The 17,973-nt window shown below is 39.4% G+C and overlaps 1 long non-coding RNA gene across 4 annotated transcripts in view; it reads left to right on the top strand.

Annotated features, from left to right (window-relative positions):
* The window catches only part of LOC103349543 (uncharacterized), a 216,700-nt gene that overhangs the window by 168,586 nt on the left and 30,141 nt on the right, over positions 1 to 17,973 (top strand). The gene's annotated exons all lie outside the window — the stretch shown is intronic.

Below are 17,973 nucleotides of genomic sequence, written 5' to 3'. Positions count from 1 at the left end.
ATGGGACAGTAGCGTGTGTACACCAGTGAGCACTCCACTCGCAAGCCTGAGACCCAGTTTTCCAGAGGACAGGCCCAGTAGGCAACATTAGTCCTTCTCTGCTGCCTGTTTTCCAAGCTGAGCTTCTTTGGGCTGTTGCCTGCTGCTTCCCCACACCTCCGCACTATTGCCTCTCCTCATTGGCATTTACAACTCCCAGGTTTGTATCACTTACGGATTTCATTCATGTGTCATTTACCTTTTTTCCAAATAATTAAGCCCAAAATTACATTAGAGATTGCTCAAGCTGCATGCCACTTGGATAAATTATGCATCCTGGTTCCTCCAGTCAATCACCATCTAGCATTTGCCACATTCTACAAGTCGCCTCACTGGGCAGGTTGTCTTCTCTGGCAGCTCTCAGGAGGACAAGGCTTCCCAGGGAATTACAAGGCGGAAAACATGCAGTAGTTGATTTTTGTTTTCTTTTCACATTTCAATTTGATCGTTCTTCCTCTGTCTCTTTTGGAAAAGAGTATGATTATCCTCTTACCTTCTATGACTGGTCAAAACTGCTATTTTGGAAATTAGTGAGATGGAAAATACTTTCACTAATAATTGGCTAAGTTTTAATGTACAAGTCATGGATGGCTTAGCAACAAGGGTACGTTCTGAGCAATGTATCCTGAGGTGATTTCAACTGTGTGCAAGAACCATAGGACACACTTACACAAGGCTAGATGGCATAGCTCAGTCACTCAACATGACCTCTTGAGGCATTCTTGAGACATGGTAACTGGGAGAGGAGTGAGGCTGCTGCTGTCATAACCTAGCATACTGTTTTCCAGTAAGATTTTTATATATCAATGGAAGGATGCACTCTAAAATAAGGATAGAAAGAATAGTAAATGCATAAGCCAGTAATCCAGTTGTGTGTTATCAATATCAAGTATTATGTGCCATAAATAACTGTGTATGTGCTGTGATGTTGGAATGAGTGGGGAGAATCTTGCAGCTCCATTAGAATCTTGTAGGATCACTGTAGATTACAAGCTCCCTTACTGACCAAAACATGGTTACATGGCACAGGACTGTGTATAAAGAAACATGGAAATCACTTTGTGCAAACTACACCTTTATGAAGAGTTCTTGTTCAAAAATGCAGGTATTAGTGATCTTTATTTTCTCCTTTACTTTGAACTTGTCTAAATTTTGGTAAACGTGAGATATTTGTTCACTGCTATAGCCTCACTACCTAGAACCTAGTCTGACATAGTCTACACTCTGCAAATATTTGTTGAATGAATATTAATATAATTATTGACTAATGGATTTTTTATTCTCCAGTGATAATTAGGAACACAATTTTCATGATGTTTGACGCCCTGTGTACATTGTTTATTGATGTATAGTACTTAGCAATGTGCTTTGGCAATACAGCATGTGTATTAAGAGTCCTGTCCAGTATTCCAGTAGAGAGTATCCACATACATCATGTCTGACAATCTGTGTAAGCTCCTTAGCAATTTACACAGTGGGTTATCTGGATCTCTGTCATTTTTTTTCAAGCTACTGTCCTCTCAAGTAAAGAATATGAAAAATTCTCTGAGTTTCTAAGTGTATAGCCCAAAGAAAAATAAGAAAAATGCATTTAAAAAAGTATTTCCCCTCCTGATCATGTACGCAAAGTCTGCTTTAAATTTTAAAAAAATGTTTATTATTACTTTAGCATAGAATTAATATTTTAATTATTTTCTTCTCCCAAAACAAAATATACCAGTGTATTCCGTATTTAGGAAAGATGGGCCAGGTTTCCTATGACTTTAGGAACTGGGGCACCTTCAACTCCAGATCATCTAAGTTTGAAACTGATAATTTCATAAGTATAACATTTTAAAACTAGTTTGTTTTCTTGTTAAAAATTAATACGTACTTATTACAGAAAAACTCAACAATTGGTTGTACATAGAATAACTCACATTTTCAGCATTCGAAATAGCAACTCTTAAAATTTTGATACATATCCTTCTACAAGCAGTGTTCAGAAAGTTCATGGAAAATGTGAACTATGAAAAAGTTGCGCCTGTATTTAACAACTTTTGTACACTAAAATTTATTTTTAATTCCATTTTTCATGAGCTTGTGGAGGTAGCCTTGTAAGTGTATGTGTGCTATATGTATGTATAGACTAGCTATCACATCGCATATGAATCTGAAACTGCTTGTTCCCCATTGAGCTTTTCAGGGACACCGTCACAGGCTGTAAAAGTCCCTCACAGGATTATTGTAAAGATCTTCAGTCCTCTTAACCCGTTTGTTGCATTACTTGATTCTTATTCTTCAGGCCTCATACCAGTCTCTATGCTTCCTTTGTAAAGTTTTCCTTGATGTAAATCATCTAAAGAAGGGCACTGAGTCACCAGGGTTGGTGTATCAATGGGATTCTTATCTTTTCATTCATTTACATTTATGTCTTCAACAATATTTACTGAGTTCCCACCAGGTGTCAGGTGGTAGTTAGGCACTGGGAATAAAATAATGGCTTCATGGAGCTTACGCTCCAGTGCAGGAAGCAGAAACGTCAGGATTATGTGATGGGGAAAAGCTGGGGGGATGGGAGAACCAGCTCCTGAGGACAGGGATCACCTCATTTTTATACATTTCTCTGGATACATATTTGAGCACGCCCACAATTGTTTTCTTAGTTCAAATGTAGCTTGTTCTTAGTTCACATAAATCTTAGTTTCTTATTCTTAGAAGTAAAATTACTGAGTCTAAGGATCAGTAAAATTTTAAGATTCTGAATATGTATTATCAGAAATTCTGGCAATTTATACTCTTGCAAGCTATTTTAGATGCTACTTTACAAAAATCAGTAATAAATTTTTGTAATTTTAAAGCATTATTGATATTTGAAAATTTTTTCCCATTTTAAGTAAAGTTTTTTGATTTTTAGATATACTTGTATATAATTTGTGTATACAGTAGACTCATAGAATGGCAGATGTCCTAAATAGCATTCTGGCCTCAGAATCAGCCCTTAAGGCATTCGGATATGGCTGAAGAGCCCATGAGAGTATTTTAGGCATGGAAAGCCAAGACACCCTGGAAAAAAAAAAAAGAAGACCTAAATGGAAGATCTCTGCGAGTGAGATCTCAGTGGAAAGAATGGGGCCATCAAAGAAGGAGGTACCTTTCTCTGAAGGGAGGAGAGAACTTCCACTTTGACTATGACTCTGTCGGAATAAGATCGAAGCTGGCGAACTCAAAAGGCTTCCATAGCCTTGGCAACTCATGACTAGAGCCTAGGGAGATTTCTGACGCCATAAACAAGAGTGTCAAATTGTTAAGTCAACAACAGGAGTCACTGTGTACTTACTCCTCATGTGGGATCTGTCCTTAGTGTGTTGTCCAATGTGAAGTAATGCTATAACTAGTACTGAAACAGTATTTTTCACTTTGTGTGGGTGCAAACTGATGAAATCTTTACTTAATATATACTGAATTGATCTTCTGTATATAAAGATAATTGAAAATGAATCTTGATGTGAATGGAATGGGAGAAGAAGCGGGAGATGGGAGGGGTGTGAGTGGGAGGGAAATTATGGGGGGGGGAAGCCATTGTAAACCATTAACTGTACTTTGAAAATTTATATTTACTAAATAAAAAAGAAAAAAAATGATTTGTGTATAAATATTGCTAGAAAGCATATCATGACTTTTGTGTGCTTGCTGTCATTTCTCCCTTTCTTTTGGTGAATTGTCAGTTTATGTTCTTGCCAATTTAACTTAAAATTTTCTTGTTACTAATTTTGCAAATATTTTTTCCCAGTTCATGGTTTCTCTATCACTTTTGTCTATGGTATAAATTTTTATATTATGTAATTTTTAAAATATATACAAAAGCAGAGACAACACATATAGGTCCAATTATTTATCAACCAGCTCCAACAATCATCAGTGAGTGTGTAGTCAGGTCTTTTATTTATTTATTTGCATGAATTTCATACATACAACTTTAGGAACATAGTAATCCTTCCCACCAAAGCCACCTTCCCACTGCTCTTCCTCCTCTCTCTCCTATTCCCAGTCTTATTTTTTACTAAGACCTATTTTCAATTAACTTTATGCACAGAAGATTAACTCTATTTTAGGTAAAGAGTTTAACACTTTGTATGAGAAAGAAAAAGAAAAAGAGAAAAAGAAAAGAAAAGAAAAAAACCATTCCTCAATAGTCCAGACAGGGCTGTTCAAAGTCATTGCATCTTGAAGTTAATTTTGCTTTTTCTTTTCTAGAATTCTTTTTTTTTTTTGAGAAACTTAATTATCTTTGAAGAGGAACTCAAGAATGATGCATCTTTTGTGAACACTTAGATGTAGAACTATAACTTATGAGGCATAAGAATATCCTCCACTTAATACACTAAAATGAAGTAATTCTTTGAAAACAAATTTTGCTATTAACTCTCATAATAAAACTCTGAGGACAGAGGTCCTGCATGAGAAGTTAGTGCACAGTGACTCTTGTTAATTTAACAATTAACACTGATAATGTATGACATCAGTGATCACCTGAGATTCTTGACATGAGCTGCCTAGGCCATGGAAGACTTTTGAATTCACAAACTTCATCAGTATTTAGACAAGGTCATAAGCAAAGTGCCAGTTCTCTCCTCCCTTCAGAGAGAAGTACATCCTTCTTTGATGACCATTTGTTTCCACTGGGGTCTCAGCCATAGAGATCCTTCATGTAGGACATCTTTTGTCATAGTGTCTTGGTTTTCCATGCCTGAAACGCTCTCATGGGCTTTTCAGCTTGACTTAAGAATGACTTAAGGGCTGATTCTGAGGTCAGATTGTTACTTAAAGAGATTGTCATCCTATGAGCTGCTGTCTGGACTGCTTCCTATGTTGGAGCATTCATTCTTTTTTAATTCTATCTATTATTATTACCAAACTCTTAGTCCTACTTATATGATCACTTTATCTTTTTTAAGATTTTATTTATTTATTTGACAGAGTTACAGACAGTGAGACAGACAGAAAGAAAGGTCTTCCTTCCGTTGGTTCACTCCCCAAATGGCCACAATGGCCGGAGCTGCACTGATCTGAAGCCAAGAGCCAGGAGCTTCTTCCTGTCTCCCACGTGGATGCAGGGGCCCAAGCACTTGAGCCATCTTCTACTGCTATCCCAGGCCATAGCAGAGAGCTGGACTGGAAGAGGAGCAACCAGGACTAGAACCCGGTGCCCATATGGGATCCGGCACTGCAGGCAGACGATTAACCCAGTGCGCCACGGCACAGGCCCCTATATGATCACTTTAACATTTAATCTATATGATCATGTAGTCAGGTCTTACCTCCTTCCCTCATTCTCCTATTTTTCTGTTCTCTGCTTCTTACTTTGAGGGACATCTCACATACTACAGCTTTTAATCTGTAAATAATTGAATATGCATGTTTAAAAGACAGATTCTCCTTTTTCAACACAACCTCAAACTAAGATGTTAGATAAAATAAAAAAATTAACTTTTATGTAACTTTAACCTGTCCCTTGTTGTTGTTATCTTTGTGCTATTCTTAGAAAAACTTTCCAAACGGGTCATCAAAGAAGGAGGTACCTTTCTCTGAAGGGAGGAGAGTACTTCCACTTTGACCACGGCCTTGTCTAAATATGATCAGAGTCGGTGAACTCAGGGGGCTTCCATAGCCTTGGCAGCTCATGACAAGAGCCTAGGGTGATTACTGATGCCATAAACAAGAGTGTCAATTTGTTAAGTCAACAACAGGAGTCACTGTGCACTTACTCCTCATGTAGGATCTTTGTCCTTAGTGTGCTGTACATTGAGATTTAATGCTATAACTAATACTCAAACAGTATTTTTCACTTTATATTTCTGTGTGGGAGCAAACTGTTGAAATCTTTACTTAATGTATGCTAAACTGATCTTCTGTATATAAAGAGAATCAAAAATGAATCATGATGTGAATGGAAGGGGAGAGGGAGTGGGAAAGGGGAGGGTTGTGGGTGGGAGGGACGTTATGGGGGGGAAGTCATTGTAATCCATAAGCTGTACTTTGGAAATTTATATTCATTAAATAAAAGTTAAAAAAAAAGAAAAAAAAAGAAAAAAAAAGAAAAACTTTCCTTATTTTGTGATTTTATTATGAATCAGCTTTTTGTTTCGAATTATATCATTAATGTACAGCCTTTGTAGATAGTTTTTTTTTTTTTTTTAAGGGAAAGGGTTTATTGGGGAACACCCTACAGACTGGAGTGAAGGGGCGGCGAAGGAAAAAGAGAGAGAAAGAGAATGTAACAGAGAAACAGAGAGGAGAGGAGCTGGCAAGGAGAGAAGAGAGCAGAGAGCAGGAGAGGGGAGCTAAGAGAGAAGAACAGAGAGCCAAGAGAGCACGTGTTCAGGAACAGGCCCTTTTAAAACTTCGCCTGAGGGCGGGCAGGGAAGCAGGAGCAGGGAATCCCATTAGGATGGGGGTGGAGCCTGGCTCATGTAGCTCGGCCATGCGGCCACCTGGCTCTTTGCAGAAAGTTTTAAAACACAGATGCATTTTTAAAAAAAAAAGAATTACAGGGCAAGTGTTGTGACACAGCAGGTTGAACAGCTGCTTGGGGTGGCTTCCCATCCCATTTCCTATTCCTGTGCACTCTCAGAAGCGGCAATGATGTTCTGATTACTTGCCCCCCACGTGACAGATCTGGATGAAATTCCTGTCTCCTGGCTTCAGCCTGATCCAGCCGATGGAAGTGTCTCTGTCTCTCTTTGTCTCTCTGTCTCTTTCTCACAAATAAATAACAATTTAATTTTTCAAAAAAAAAAAGTTGATGTTTTGTGACCCAACAATCCCACTGCTAAGTATATATTTAAAAAACATAAAATTGCAAAAACAAAACCAACAACCCAATTAAGAGATGGGCCAAGGACCTCAATAGACATTTTTCAAAAGAGGAAATCCAAATGGCCAACAGGCACATGAAAAAATGTTCAAGGTCATTAGCAATCAGAGAAATGCAAATCAAAACCACAATGAGGTTCCACCTCACCCCGGTTAGAATGGCTCACATTCAGAAATCTACCAACAACAGATGCTGGCGAGGATGTGGGGAAAAAGGGACACTAACCCACTGTTGGTGGGAATGCAAACTGGTCAAGCCACTATGGAAATCAGTCTGGAGATTCCTCAGAAACCTGAAGATAACCCTACCATTCGACCCAGCCATCCCACTCCTTGGAATTTACCCAAAGGAATTTAAATTGGCAAACAAAAAAGCGGTCTGCACCCTAATGTTTATTGCAGCTCAATTCACAATAGCTAAGACCTGGAACCAACCTAAATGCCCATCAACGGTAGACTGGATAAAGAAATTATGGGATATGTACTCTTTAGAATACTATACTGCAGTAAGAAACAACGAAATCCAGTCATTTGCAACAAAATGGAGGAATCTGGAACACATCATGCTGAGTGAAATAAGCCAGTCCCAAAGGGACAAATACCATATGTTCTCCCTGATCGGTGACAACTGACTGAACACCAAAAAGGAAACTTGTTGAAGTGAAAGGGACACTATGGGAAACGGTGACTTGATCAGCATAGCCCTGACTGTTAATGAACAACTTAATACATTATCCCTCTTAGTAGTTTTTTTGTCTGTTCTACTTAATATGACTGATTTAATTCTGTAATTAATACACAGTTATTCTTAAGTGTTGAAATATAACTGAAATGTGATCCCTGTTAAACATAAGAGTAGGAAGAAGAGAGGGAAGAGATATATAATTTGGGACATGCTCAAGCTGACTTGCCCCAAATGGTAGAGTTAGAAACATACCAGGGGACTCCAATTTAATCCCATCAAGGTGGCATGTACCAATGCCATCTCACTAGTCCAAGTGATCAATTTCAGTTCGCAATTGATCATAATGAAAGGACTAAGAGTCAAAGGGAGCACATAAGCAAGTCTAGTACCTGCTAACACTAACCGATAGAATAAATAAAGGGGAGAGTGATCCAACATGGGAAGTGAGATACTCAGCAGACTCATAGAATGGCAGATGCCCTAAATAGCACTCTGGCCTCAGAATCAGCCCTAAAGGCATTCAGATCTGGCTGAAAAGCCCATGAGAGTATTTCAGGCATGGAAAGCCAAGACACTCTGGCAAAAGATCTCTGTGAGTGAGATCTCAGTGGAAAGAACAGGTCTTCAAAGAAGGAGGTACCTTTCTCTGAAGGGAGGAGAGAACCTCCACTTTGACTATGACCTTGTCTAAACAAGATAAGAGTCGGAGAACTCAAGGGGCTTCCATAGCCTTGGAAACTCATGACTGGAGCATAGGGAGATTACTGATGCCATAGACAGGAGTGTCAATTGGTAAAGTCAACAACAGGAGTCACTGTGCACTTACTCCTCATGTAGGATCTCTGTCATTAATGTGCTGTGCATTGAGATTTAATGCTATAACGAGTACTCAAATAATATATTTCACTTTGTGTTTCTATGGGGGTGCAAACTGTTGAAATCTTTACTTAATGCATACTAAACTGATCCTCTGTAAAAAAAAAAAAAAAAAAAAAAAAAAAAAAAAAAAAAAGAATAGAAACTATCAACTCCCAACTTGACTCTCACTGGGATTAAACATGACAATAGGTCTGATCTGATTTCATCATCATTAAAAAAAATCATCTATTATTTTTCACTTTATGTTTCTGTGTGGGAGCAAACTGTTGAAATCCTTACTTAATGTATACTAAGCTGATCTTCTGTATATTAAGATAATCGAAAATGAATCTTGATGTGAATGGAAGGGGAGAGGGAGTGGGAAAGGGGAGGGTTGTGGGTGGGAGGGACAGTATGGGGGGGAAGCCATAGTAATCCATTATTCGTACTTTGGAAACGTATATTCATTAAATAAAAGTTAAAAAAAAAATAAAATAAAAAAAAAAATAAAAAACATAAAATTGGGGGCAGCATTTAGGTGTAGTAAGTAAAATCACTTCCTGCAGTACTGGCATTCCACATGGGAGCTGGTTCGAGTGCTCCACTTCTGATTCACCTCCCTACTAATGGCCTGAGAAAAGCAGTGGAAGATAGCCCAAGTGCTTGGGCCCCTGCACTCATGTGGGAGACCTGAATGAAGCTCCTGGCTTCATCTTGGCTGGGCTCTGGCTGTTGCGGCCCTCTTGGGGGGAATGAACCAGCAGATGGAGATATCTCTCTTTCTCTCTCTTTCTCTCTCTCTCTTTCTCTCTCAATCTTTGAAATTCTGACTTTTTCAAATGGATACATAAATCTTTTAAAACCATTAAAAAGATAGGAAATCATCATATCAAAACATATTATACCACCTTGTTTATGGCACCTTGCTTATTGCAACACTTTTAGCCAATGTCCACCAATGAATGAATGTATAAAGAAAACATTTACACACTATACACATACAGCAGGATGTTATTCAGCCACAAAAAATAATGAAATCCTGTCAATTGCAGTGAAATGAATGGAACTGGAGTGTATTATGTTAAATTAAGAAAGCCAGACACAGACAGACAAATACTGTATGTTTTCCCTCATATATGGAAGCTCAAAAAAACTCAATCTGAACATGAAATCATAATTATTAGAGGCTGGGAGTAGTAGGCATGATGAAGGTTAGCTAATGAGTACCAAGTGTGAGTTAGAGAGATAGAATAAATTCCTAGTGTTGCCCAGCATAGTGGGGTGGAAGTAGTTCACAATAGCCTATTACATATTTTCTGAGCAAATATAAGAGAGAACCAAAGCTCTAATCATAAAATAGTGACAAAGAGATAGAAATGTTGATTACCTGGTTTTACCAGCACACATTGTGTACATGTATTGAAATGTCACATGGTATCCCATAAACATGCACAATTATTGTTAATCAATTTTTTTAATGTTTTAAAAAGTAAACAAGTAATTTAAAAAGTTTTGACTCATATAATTTACACATCTTACTCTCAATACTATAATGTATATTATATTCTGGAAACATTTCACAATTTACATTTACAAAATTAGAAGTGTACTATTTTGTAGCTCAATACTTACTATAAATGTCATCCCATGTCAATAAATATTGATTGACATTTTCTAAAATACATAATATTCTACTGTAAAGCTATACTATAATTTATTTTGCTCACTGCCTTAATGTTATATACTGATTTATTTATTTTAAATTAATTAATTAACTAATTTGAAAGGCAGAGTGACAGAGAGAGGGGGAGCCAGGGAGAGGGAGAGAAAGAGATCAATCTTCTATCTGCTAGTTCACTCCTCAACCAGCTGCAACCTCCAGGTCTGGGTCAAATTGCAGCCAGAAGCCAGGAATTCCATACAGATCTCCCACATGGGTGACAGAGACCCAAGTACGTGGACCATCATCCACTGCCTTCCCTGGTGCATTAGTAGGAAGCTGGATCAGAAGCAGAGCAGACAGGGCTCAAATGACACTTTGATATGAGATGCTGGCAACTTGAGCAGTAGTTTAACCCAGAATGCACAACCCAGTACTAGACATTTAGATTGAGTGTATTTATTTTGGCAATGTAAATAATCAATTAAATATACATTAAATCCCTGTAATAAGCCAGATACTATCCTTGGTATTGAGGACACAAAGGTGAAAAACACAACAACAACAAATAAACGAGAACAATGTAGCTTCCTATTTGTGACTTAATGGGGTGGAGGACATTTATATTTGAATATTTTTACACCATTTTTCAATTGTTTTCTTTGGATAAATTCCTGAAAATGAAAAATTCTTTTAAAATAATGATTTTTATAAATATTGCCAATTCTCTTACAGAATTATGGTGACATTTTACATTTCTACTCACATTAATGTTAGTATTAATTGTTAATATTAGTATCATTGTTATTCTTCAAACTTTATTGATCTTATTGGAAAAGACTGGTTTGTCACTTATCTGGCATTCATTATAATATTAGTGACATTAACTACCTGCTGGCATATTGTTGAAACTTCTTGTAATTTTGTTTTGTGAATTGCCTGTTCTTGTTCTTTGTACATTTTTTTTTCTGATTGAACTATCTGCCTTCTTATCTTTTACAATTTTCTTTTCAAAGTTTAATCACTTACTGCATCACAACCATGGTTACATGTGGGGGTCATATGTATGAAGCTGTGAAAAACTTTTGGCTACATAAAATTATTGTAAGCCCTGATATGTGGAGTCTCTCTACATTGAGAGTGTCAACTCAATTTGGAGGCTTTCAAACATTGCTTGATATTATCTACATAAATATTTTTACACTGAAAGACCGAATACATGAACAGGTCAAATACTTCTCTACAGGTAAATGTAAAACAATTGTGGTTTTGTGAAAGACAGAGGAAAAGGGCCTGCAGTGGTGGTGGTAGAATTGCTAATATGTTAGAGAATCTCCTGGTTCAAAAATAGTAGTATCGGACAGTGACAGAAAGTCATCACGTATCTGTCAGCTATTAGATTATGTAAAATGATGTTGAGAACTCAGAATAATTCCTAATGTGAGTGTAGCAAAAGTCACAAATGCAATTAGCACCCTTGTGGGCAATCTCAAGAGAAAAACCAAGGACTGAATTATTGTGGAGTAAGAAATACATTCTCACCTGCGAGACAAATTGGTATGGGAACTTGCCTAAATTAGAGTCTCTCTAGTTGGTGAATAGGGAACTCATTTCAATTTCTAGGACCATTATTCTCCTACCTTTTATGGGTAGTAAATTATCTTCAAATTAAAACAAACAAACAGTATACCTGTCAGACTGTGTGTCTGTATCAGCACAGGCTATCAACAACTGGTAATTAGCACCTCTAACCTGATCTGCTTAAATGGCTTTGACAAGTAGAGGAAGACAAAACCAATTTTCATTTTCAAAGAGAAAGATAACTTTTAATCAAAAATTTAAAAACTACAACTTTCACATTTTTTATGAGTGGTTTATCAGGTTGGATTTCTTTAATCACAACATTTTTATGGAACAAGGTGAGTGACCTCTGGTGTTTATGCTGCATTTTTGATTTAATTCTCACAGCCAAGTTAGGAACAGTGGTTGGAAAGTACAGTCACCATGCCCCTTGTTTCTCAGCACATTTGAGGTCAGTAACATCACGTCTCAAAGCACATTAATTACCAGCCTGAATGAGCAGTGTCTTGAAACTGCTTGTCCCCTACCCAGAATGCTCCAGAAGAAAGGGCTTTTGCCTGTGGGAAACCACTGACCACAATATTGGCAGAATAAATCATGGCAGAAATGATTTTAGCTGTGATGGAAAACCCTCTAGGTGTATTATGGTTGTTGTTCTGAGTATTTATATTGCATAAGGATCATCTTAATTTTTCCTGTGATTTCATTTTAAAATTTAAGAAAATAAGCAAAGCCATGGTAGGAAGTTAGGATCTCTTAGGTAGCATATGATAGACTAGAAAACCTGTCTTTTTTTGAAAACCCGTCTTTACCTTGAGTAGCATAACTCAAAATTCCAGGGGGACCCTGATTGCAGGAGTCACTGGAGGTTTGAATCAAAATCATTTCACTAGGATCCTGCTTCTGTTTTCCAGGATGTGAGATCTGTGTTCTCCTTTTCAGCTCTATTCACAGGTAGCCCAATCCTATTTCCTTTCAAAACTCTCTGCTTGGATGGGTGTTTCAGTGCAGGAGGTTAAGCTGCTTCTTAGAACCCCCAATTTCCATCTGGGAATGGCAGTTTGAGTTCCAGTTGCTCTGCTTCTGATTCTTCTTCCTGCTAATGCTCCTGTGAGACAGGCAGATGATGGTCCTGATGCTTAAGGCCCCTGCCAGACAGGGAGGAGACCTAGATGGAGCTCTGGGCTCCTAACTTCAGCCTGGCCCACCTGGCTATTGCAGGCATTTGCAGAGTGAGCCAGCAGATGGGGAACCTCTGTCTCTGTTTCTCTCTCTGTCACTCTGCCTTTCAGTTAGATGGAAAAAAACATTAAATAAACAATAATTTAAAAAAACACTCTTAGCTTGCTGTGACAGGCAGGACTGCATAGTTCAGATACCCAATTGCTGAATCAACAAAGGAAATAACGTATCGAGCAGGGACCAAGGCTCCCATCACAGAATGAGGAGCAGAGCCTGATTGAGGCCACCGGGAATCACGGGCAGGAGGGGAGAGTATTCAAGTGAGGGAATGCCGGAGGAGAGGGAAATCAACCTGTGGAGGCAATCCACAAATGTCTGTTTCTGGGAGTATAGACTTTTTTCCTCTATGGGGCTCTCTTTCTTTTGCATTTTGGGTGCTCCTCAAATAGACACCAACCAGAAGAAATGTAGAGACTCCTTCCTGTCACAAACTCACAAGGAAGGAGTGAGAGACACATTTAGTAACACTGAGTAATAACACTAGTAGACACAGACAGCTGGAACGAGTTTCCTTTGCACTGATGGCATTGTCTAGACCACCTTAATATCCACCAATCCTTGATACGATTTTTTTCATGCATAGTAACCTTGGCAAAATAGTTCACACATCTGAAATAGTACTGAAACTAACCTGATTGGATATAGGTATTATTACTTGGTAGAGCCACTTTTGAACAATTCACTATCCTAGAAAAGTTGCACAATTTTGTTGTTGTTGTTTGCCCATGTATTAGATTTATAGATGAGAGAGGTTATTTCATTTCCTGAAAACCTTCCACCAGTAGGCATAAGATTACTTTTGAAATCATAAAATAATTTACAGAAAAAAACAAGAAAGACTGACTGCATCCTCTATGAAACTTCAATAGAGAGTCCTCACGAGCTGCAGATCTCCCTTCCATTACCAAGAATGAGTTTCTGAAAAATTTGGTAGACTTTGTGGCATTACTATTGTGCAGACATCTGCATTTTGGTAAATCTTTGCTTACTGCTACCAACTAAGATTTTTCAGTTTCATGAACTCTTCAAGAACAAGTTATGAGATTTGTAACTGCATGATAAAGAATACTTACTATGAGCAAGACAAGTCAACAGGATGTACAATTGCACAGCAGAAAATTTGGGAGTCTTCTCCTATGATTATTTCTAGTCTTAGAAATAAGAGTTGGGGTGAGGGAAAGGACAAAGATTTAAACAAGCGTTCTCCCTTGAAAGTGAGGTTGTGATTTTCACATTTTCCCCTGACCCCAAAAGAGCTCTGAGGAGTGAAGTAGGTATTCATGTGTTCTGGTGGATGAGTTTACAATGGAGAGAAGGAAATGCAAAGACTCAAACGAAAACACTTAGATTCCTTCCACTTTGGTATCTGATTTTGAAATGATTATTCCAGATCATCAAAAATGATTGTTTTGACTACTCATTGCACCAGAGCTTTTGCAAAATTTAAAATCATATGGCGAACAGACTTTCCTATGGAGAAGAAAATGTGTTACACCCTTTCAAGAGAGCTGTGTGGGTTCCTTGTGGACACTGTTAGTAACCGAGAGTGTTGGGCTGGAAAGCACAAGAAGAAGGGTAGAGAGTGTGAAATAGGTGACTGTCTGGAGCCTGTTTTTTTAAAGATTTATTTTATTTATTTGAAAGGCAGATATATATATATATATATATATATATATATAGAGAGAGAGAGAGAGAGAGAGAGAGAGAATCTTCCATTTTCTGGTTCACTCTCCAAATGGCAGCAAGAGCCAGGGCTGGACTGGGCTGACACCAGGAGCCTCAGACTCCATCTGGGTTTCCCATGTGGGTGTAGGAGCACAAGTACTTGGGCCATCTTCGGGTGGCCGCTTTCCCAGGTGCATTAACAGGAAGCTGGATTGGTAGCAGAGCAGCTGGGACTCGAACCGATGCTCTTAAGGGTTGCCAGCATCACAGGCTTCTTAACCAGGTGTGTCACAATGCTGGCCTCTGGAACTTGTTTTTCAAAGGATGTTCTAGGAAACTTTGTCTTACAACATTGCACTCCAAGGGGGCCAGCCCACCACCCATGAGAAAAGCTGCAAGAGGGCAGTCCTGAGCTGAGAGGCCTCCCACTCCCCCTTCTCTACATCCTGGACATTTCCCTAACCCTTGTCATAAAAGCCATGGCACACTGCTTTTCAGAGAGGCGGTATCTTCAGGGAACTCTACCTTCCCACTGTTTGCTTTACTTGTCACAAGCAAATTCAGTTTTCCTTTTAGCATCTCCTGCTTAAAGATGATCTATTATATAGTGACACCCCTAGTGACTGAACCCCCTTGTGTCTGCTTATCAGATGAAAACAGGTTTTGTGATGTATCAATAAGATAAAAATACAAGTATTACTTTTCCAGTTACTTTAACTTATTTATGACAGAATCATGGTAAATATAGTGAGCAATCAATGCTCTCCAATTCATTTTTTACTCTTTTTTTTTTTTTTTGACAGGCAGAGTGGACAGGGAGAGAGAGAGAGAGACAGAGAGAAAGGTCTTCCTTTGCCATGGGTTCACCCTCCAATGGCCGCTGCGGCCGGCACACCACGCTGATCCGAAGGCAGGAGACAGGTACTTATCCTGGTCTCCCATGGGGTGCAGGGCCCAAGCACTTGGGCCAACCTCCACTGCACTCCCTGGCCATAGCAGAGAGCTGGCCTGGAAGAGGGGCAACCGGGACAGAATGGGGCACCCCTACCGGGACTAGAACCCGGTGTGCTGGTGCTACAAGGTGGAGGATTAGCCTAGTGAGCTGTGGCGCTGGCCGTTTTTTTACTCTTTTCTAGGATAGCATGTTATATGATTTTTTGGATTGTCAATAATTTTTGTAATAAACTCATATCAATGAATGACTTAACCTGAAGATTTCATTGTGGAATTGGTAACTGTGGTTTTTCTCAAATTACTAAAGTATATGCCTGTCCTACACTTGTTTCTCTGTTGTATTTATGGAAGAACATAATGTGCTTGGTTTCACAGCTTTACAATTGGAAAGGAATTTTGCCTCATGATGTAGCTCACCTTGGATCTCAACCATATCTGATTTATATTATATTTAAAGGAGACCCTGGAATTTAGTCTTTAAATTTGGGGATTTGGCTGACGCTGTGGCTCACTAGGCTAATCCTCCGCCTTGCGGCGCCAGCACACCTGGTTCTAGTCCCGGTCAGGGCGCCGGATTCTGTCCCGGTTGCCCCTCTTCCAGGCCAGCTCTTTGCTGTGGCCAGGGAGTGCAGCGGAGGATGGCCCAAGTCCTTGGGCCCTGCACCCCATGGGAGACCAGGAGAAGCACCTGGCTCCTGCCTTCGGATCAGCGTGGTGCGCCGGCCGCGGTGGCCATTGGAGGGTGAACCAACAGCAAAAGGAAGACCTTTCTCTCTGTCTCTCTCTCTCACTGTCCACTCTGCCTGTCAAAAAAAAAATTTGGGGATTGAACAAGGCAAAACTTGTGTTTGGGGGCAGGTGTTGTGGCACAGCAGGTTAAGCACTTGTTACAGTGCTGGTTTGATTCCCTGCTGCTCTGCTTCCACTGCTGGGAAAGCAGTGGAAGATGGTCCCAGCGCTTGGCCTCTTGCCACCCATGTGAGAGACCCAGATGGAGTTCCAGGCTCCTGCTTTCAGCCTGGCTCCGGTCGCAGTGTCATCTGGGGAGTGACCTAGTGAATAGAAGATCTTTGTCTCTCTCTCTCTGCAATCATACCTCTAAAATAAATTAATTAGTCTTTAAAAAACTGTTGGGCTTATGAAATGAATACATTTTCCATGGGATGCATCTGTTGAAATCTTAATCCCCTTTGTGGTGATATTAGGAGGTGGGGACTTTTCGAGGTAATTGGGTCATGACGGTGGAGCCCTCATAAGTGGTTTAGGGTCTATCATAAGAGGGGTCTATCATAAGAGACAGGAAAGCTTTCTCTCTGTGTCTCTGCCCTCTGCCACATGTGGATTCAATGAGAAGACTATTTGCAAATCAGGAAGTGGGCTCCCAATGGCTACAGATTTATTGATGTCTTGATTTTGGAATTCTCAGCCTCCTGAACTGTGAGAAACAGATCAGAATGGAAGAATAGGGAAGATGGTATGTGAAAGGTTTCAAAGGGCTATGTCTGGAAGGGCACATCATTTACCATCACTTTCTAACAGCGGGAATTCCATTGTATTGTACATCTAAGCTGAAGGCAACACCAAGAATAAAATCCAGCCATATGCCCAGAAAGGAGAGATGTGTTTAGGAATGGTCATATGGTCACCCATTCTCTACCACATCAAGAAGTTAACAATGTAAAAGGTTAACGTGAACAAAATACAAGAAATCATGTTGGCACTGTGGTGCAGTAGGTTAATCCTGTGCCTGCGGGGCTGGCATCCCATATGGGCACCAGTTTGAGTCCTAGCTGTTCCACTTCCGGTCCAGCTCTCTGCTATGGCCTGGGAAAGCAGTGAAAGATGGCCCAAGTGCTTGGGCCCCTGCAGTCGCATGGGAGACCTGGAAGAAGTTCCTGGCTCCTGGCTTTGGATAGGCCCAGCTTCAGCTGCTGTGGCCATCTGAGGAGTGAACCAGTGGATGGAAGACCTCTCTCTCTCTCTTTCTCTCTCTCTCTGGATCTGCCTCTCTATAATTCTGCTTTCCAAATAAATAAATCTTTTTTAAAAAGAAACAAATCATGTTATAAATAGAAGAATATGTTTAAAGCCTATATTTATAATTTTATCATGAGTTACACTGTACAACTGGGCCAGCAGAAGAAAAGATGAATATGCATTTTAAAAAATAACTAAATCTTTATGGAGGAAGAATATCTGAGGAAGTGTGTAGGATGTGGGGGAGAGCAGACAAGGTCAGTGGATATAGAAGGGAAGATGATGCTGCGCCCCGGGAGTAGCCTGGGAGTATTCTCGACTTTGAAAGGGGCCAGTAATATTTATGTGAATGAAGGGGTTTGAGAGTAGGGAGATAGAAAAAAGATTAAATAAGCAGCAGTCAATTAGCTTTCATTCCAATTGGTCACTTGAAGTCATAGTAATCATTTTGAAGCAC

The sequence above is a fragment of the Oryctolagus cuniculus genome, chromosome 14 (assembly GCF_964237555.1).
Source record: "Oryctolagus cuniculus chromosome 14, mOryCun1.1, whole genome shotgun sequence".
Taxonomy (NCBI): domain Eukaryota; kingdom Metazoa; phylum Chordata; class Mammalia; order Lagomorpha; family Leporidae; genus Oryctolagus; species Oryctolagus cuniculus.
Note: the sequence above shows the minus strand (reverse complement) of the source record. Positions and strands in the feature narration are given on the sequence as shown.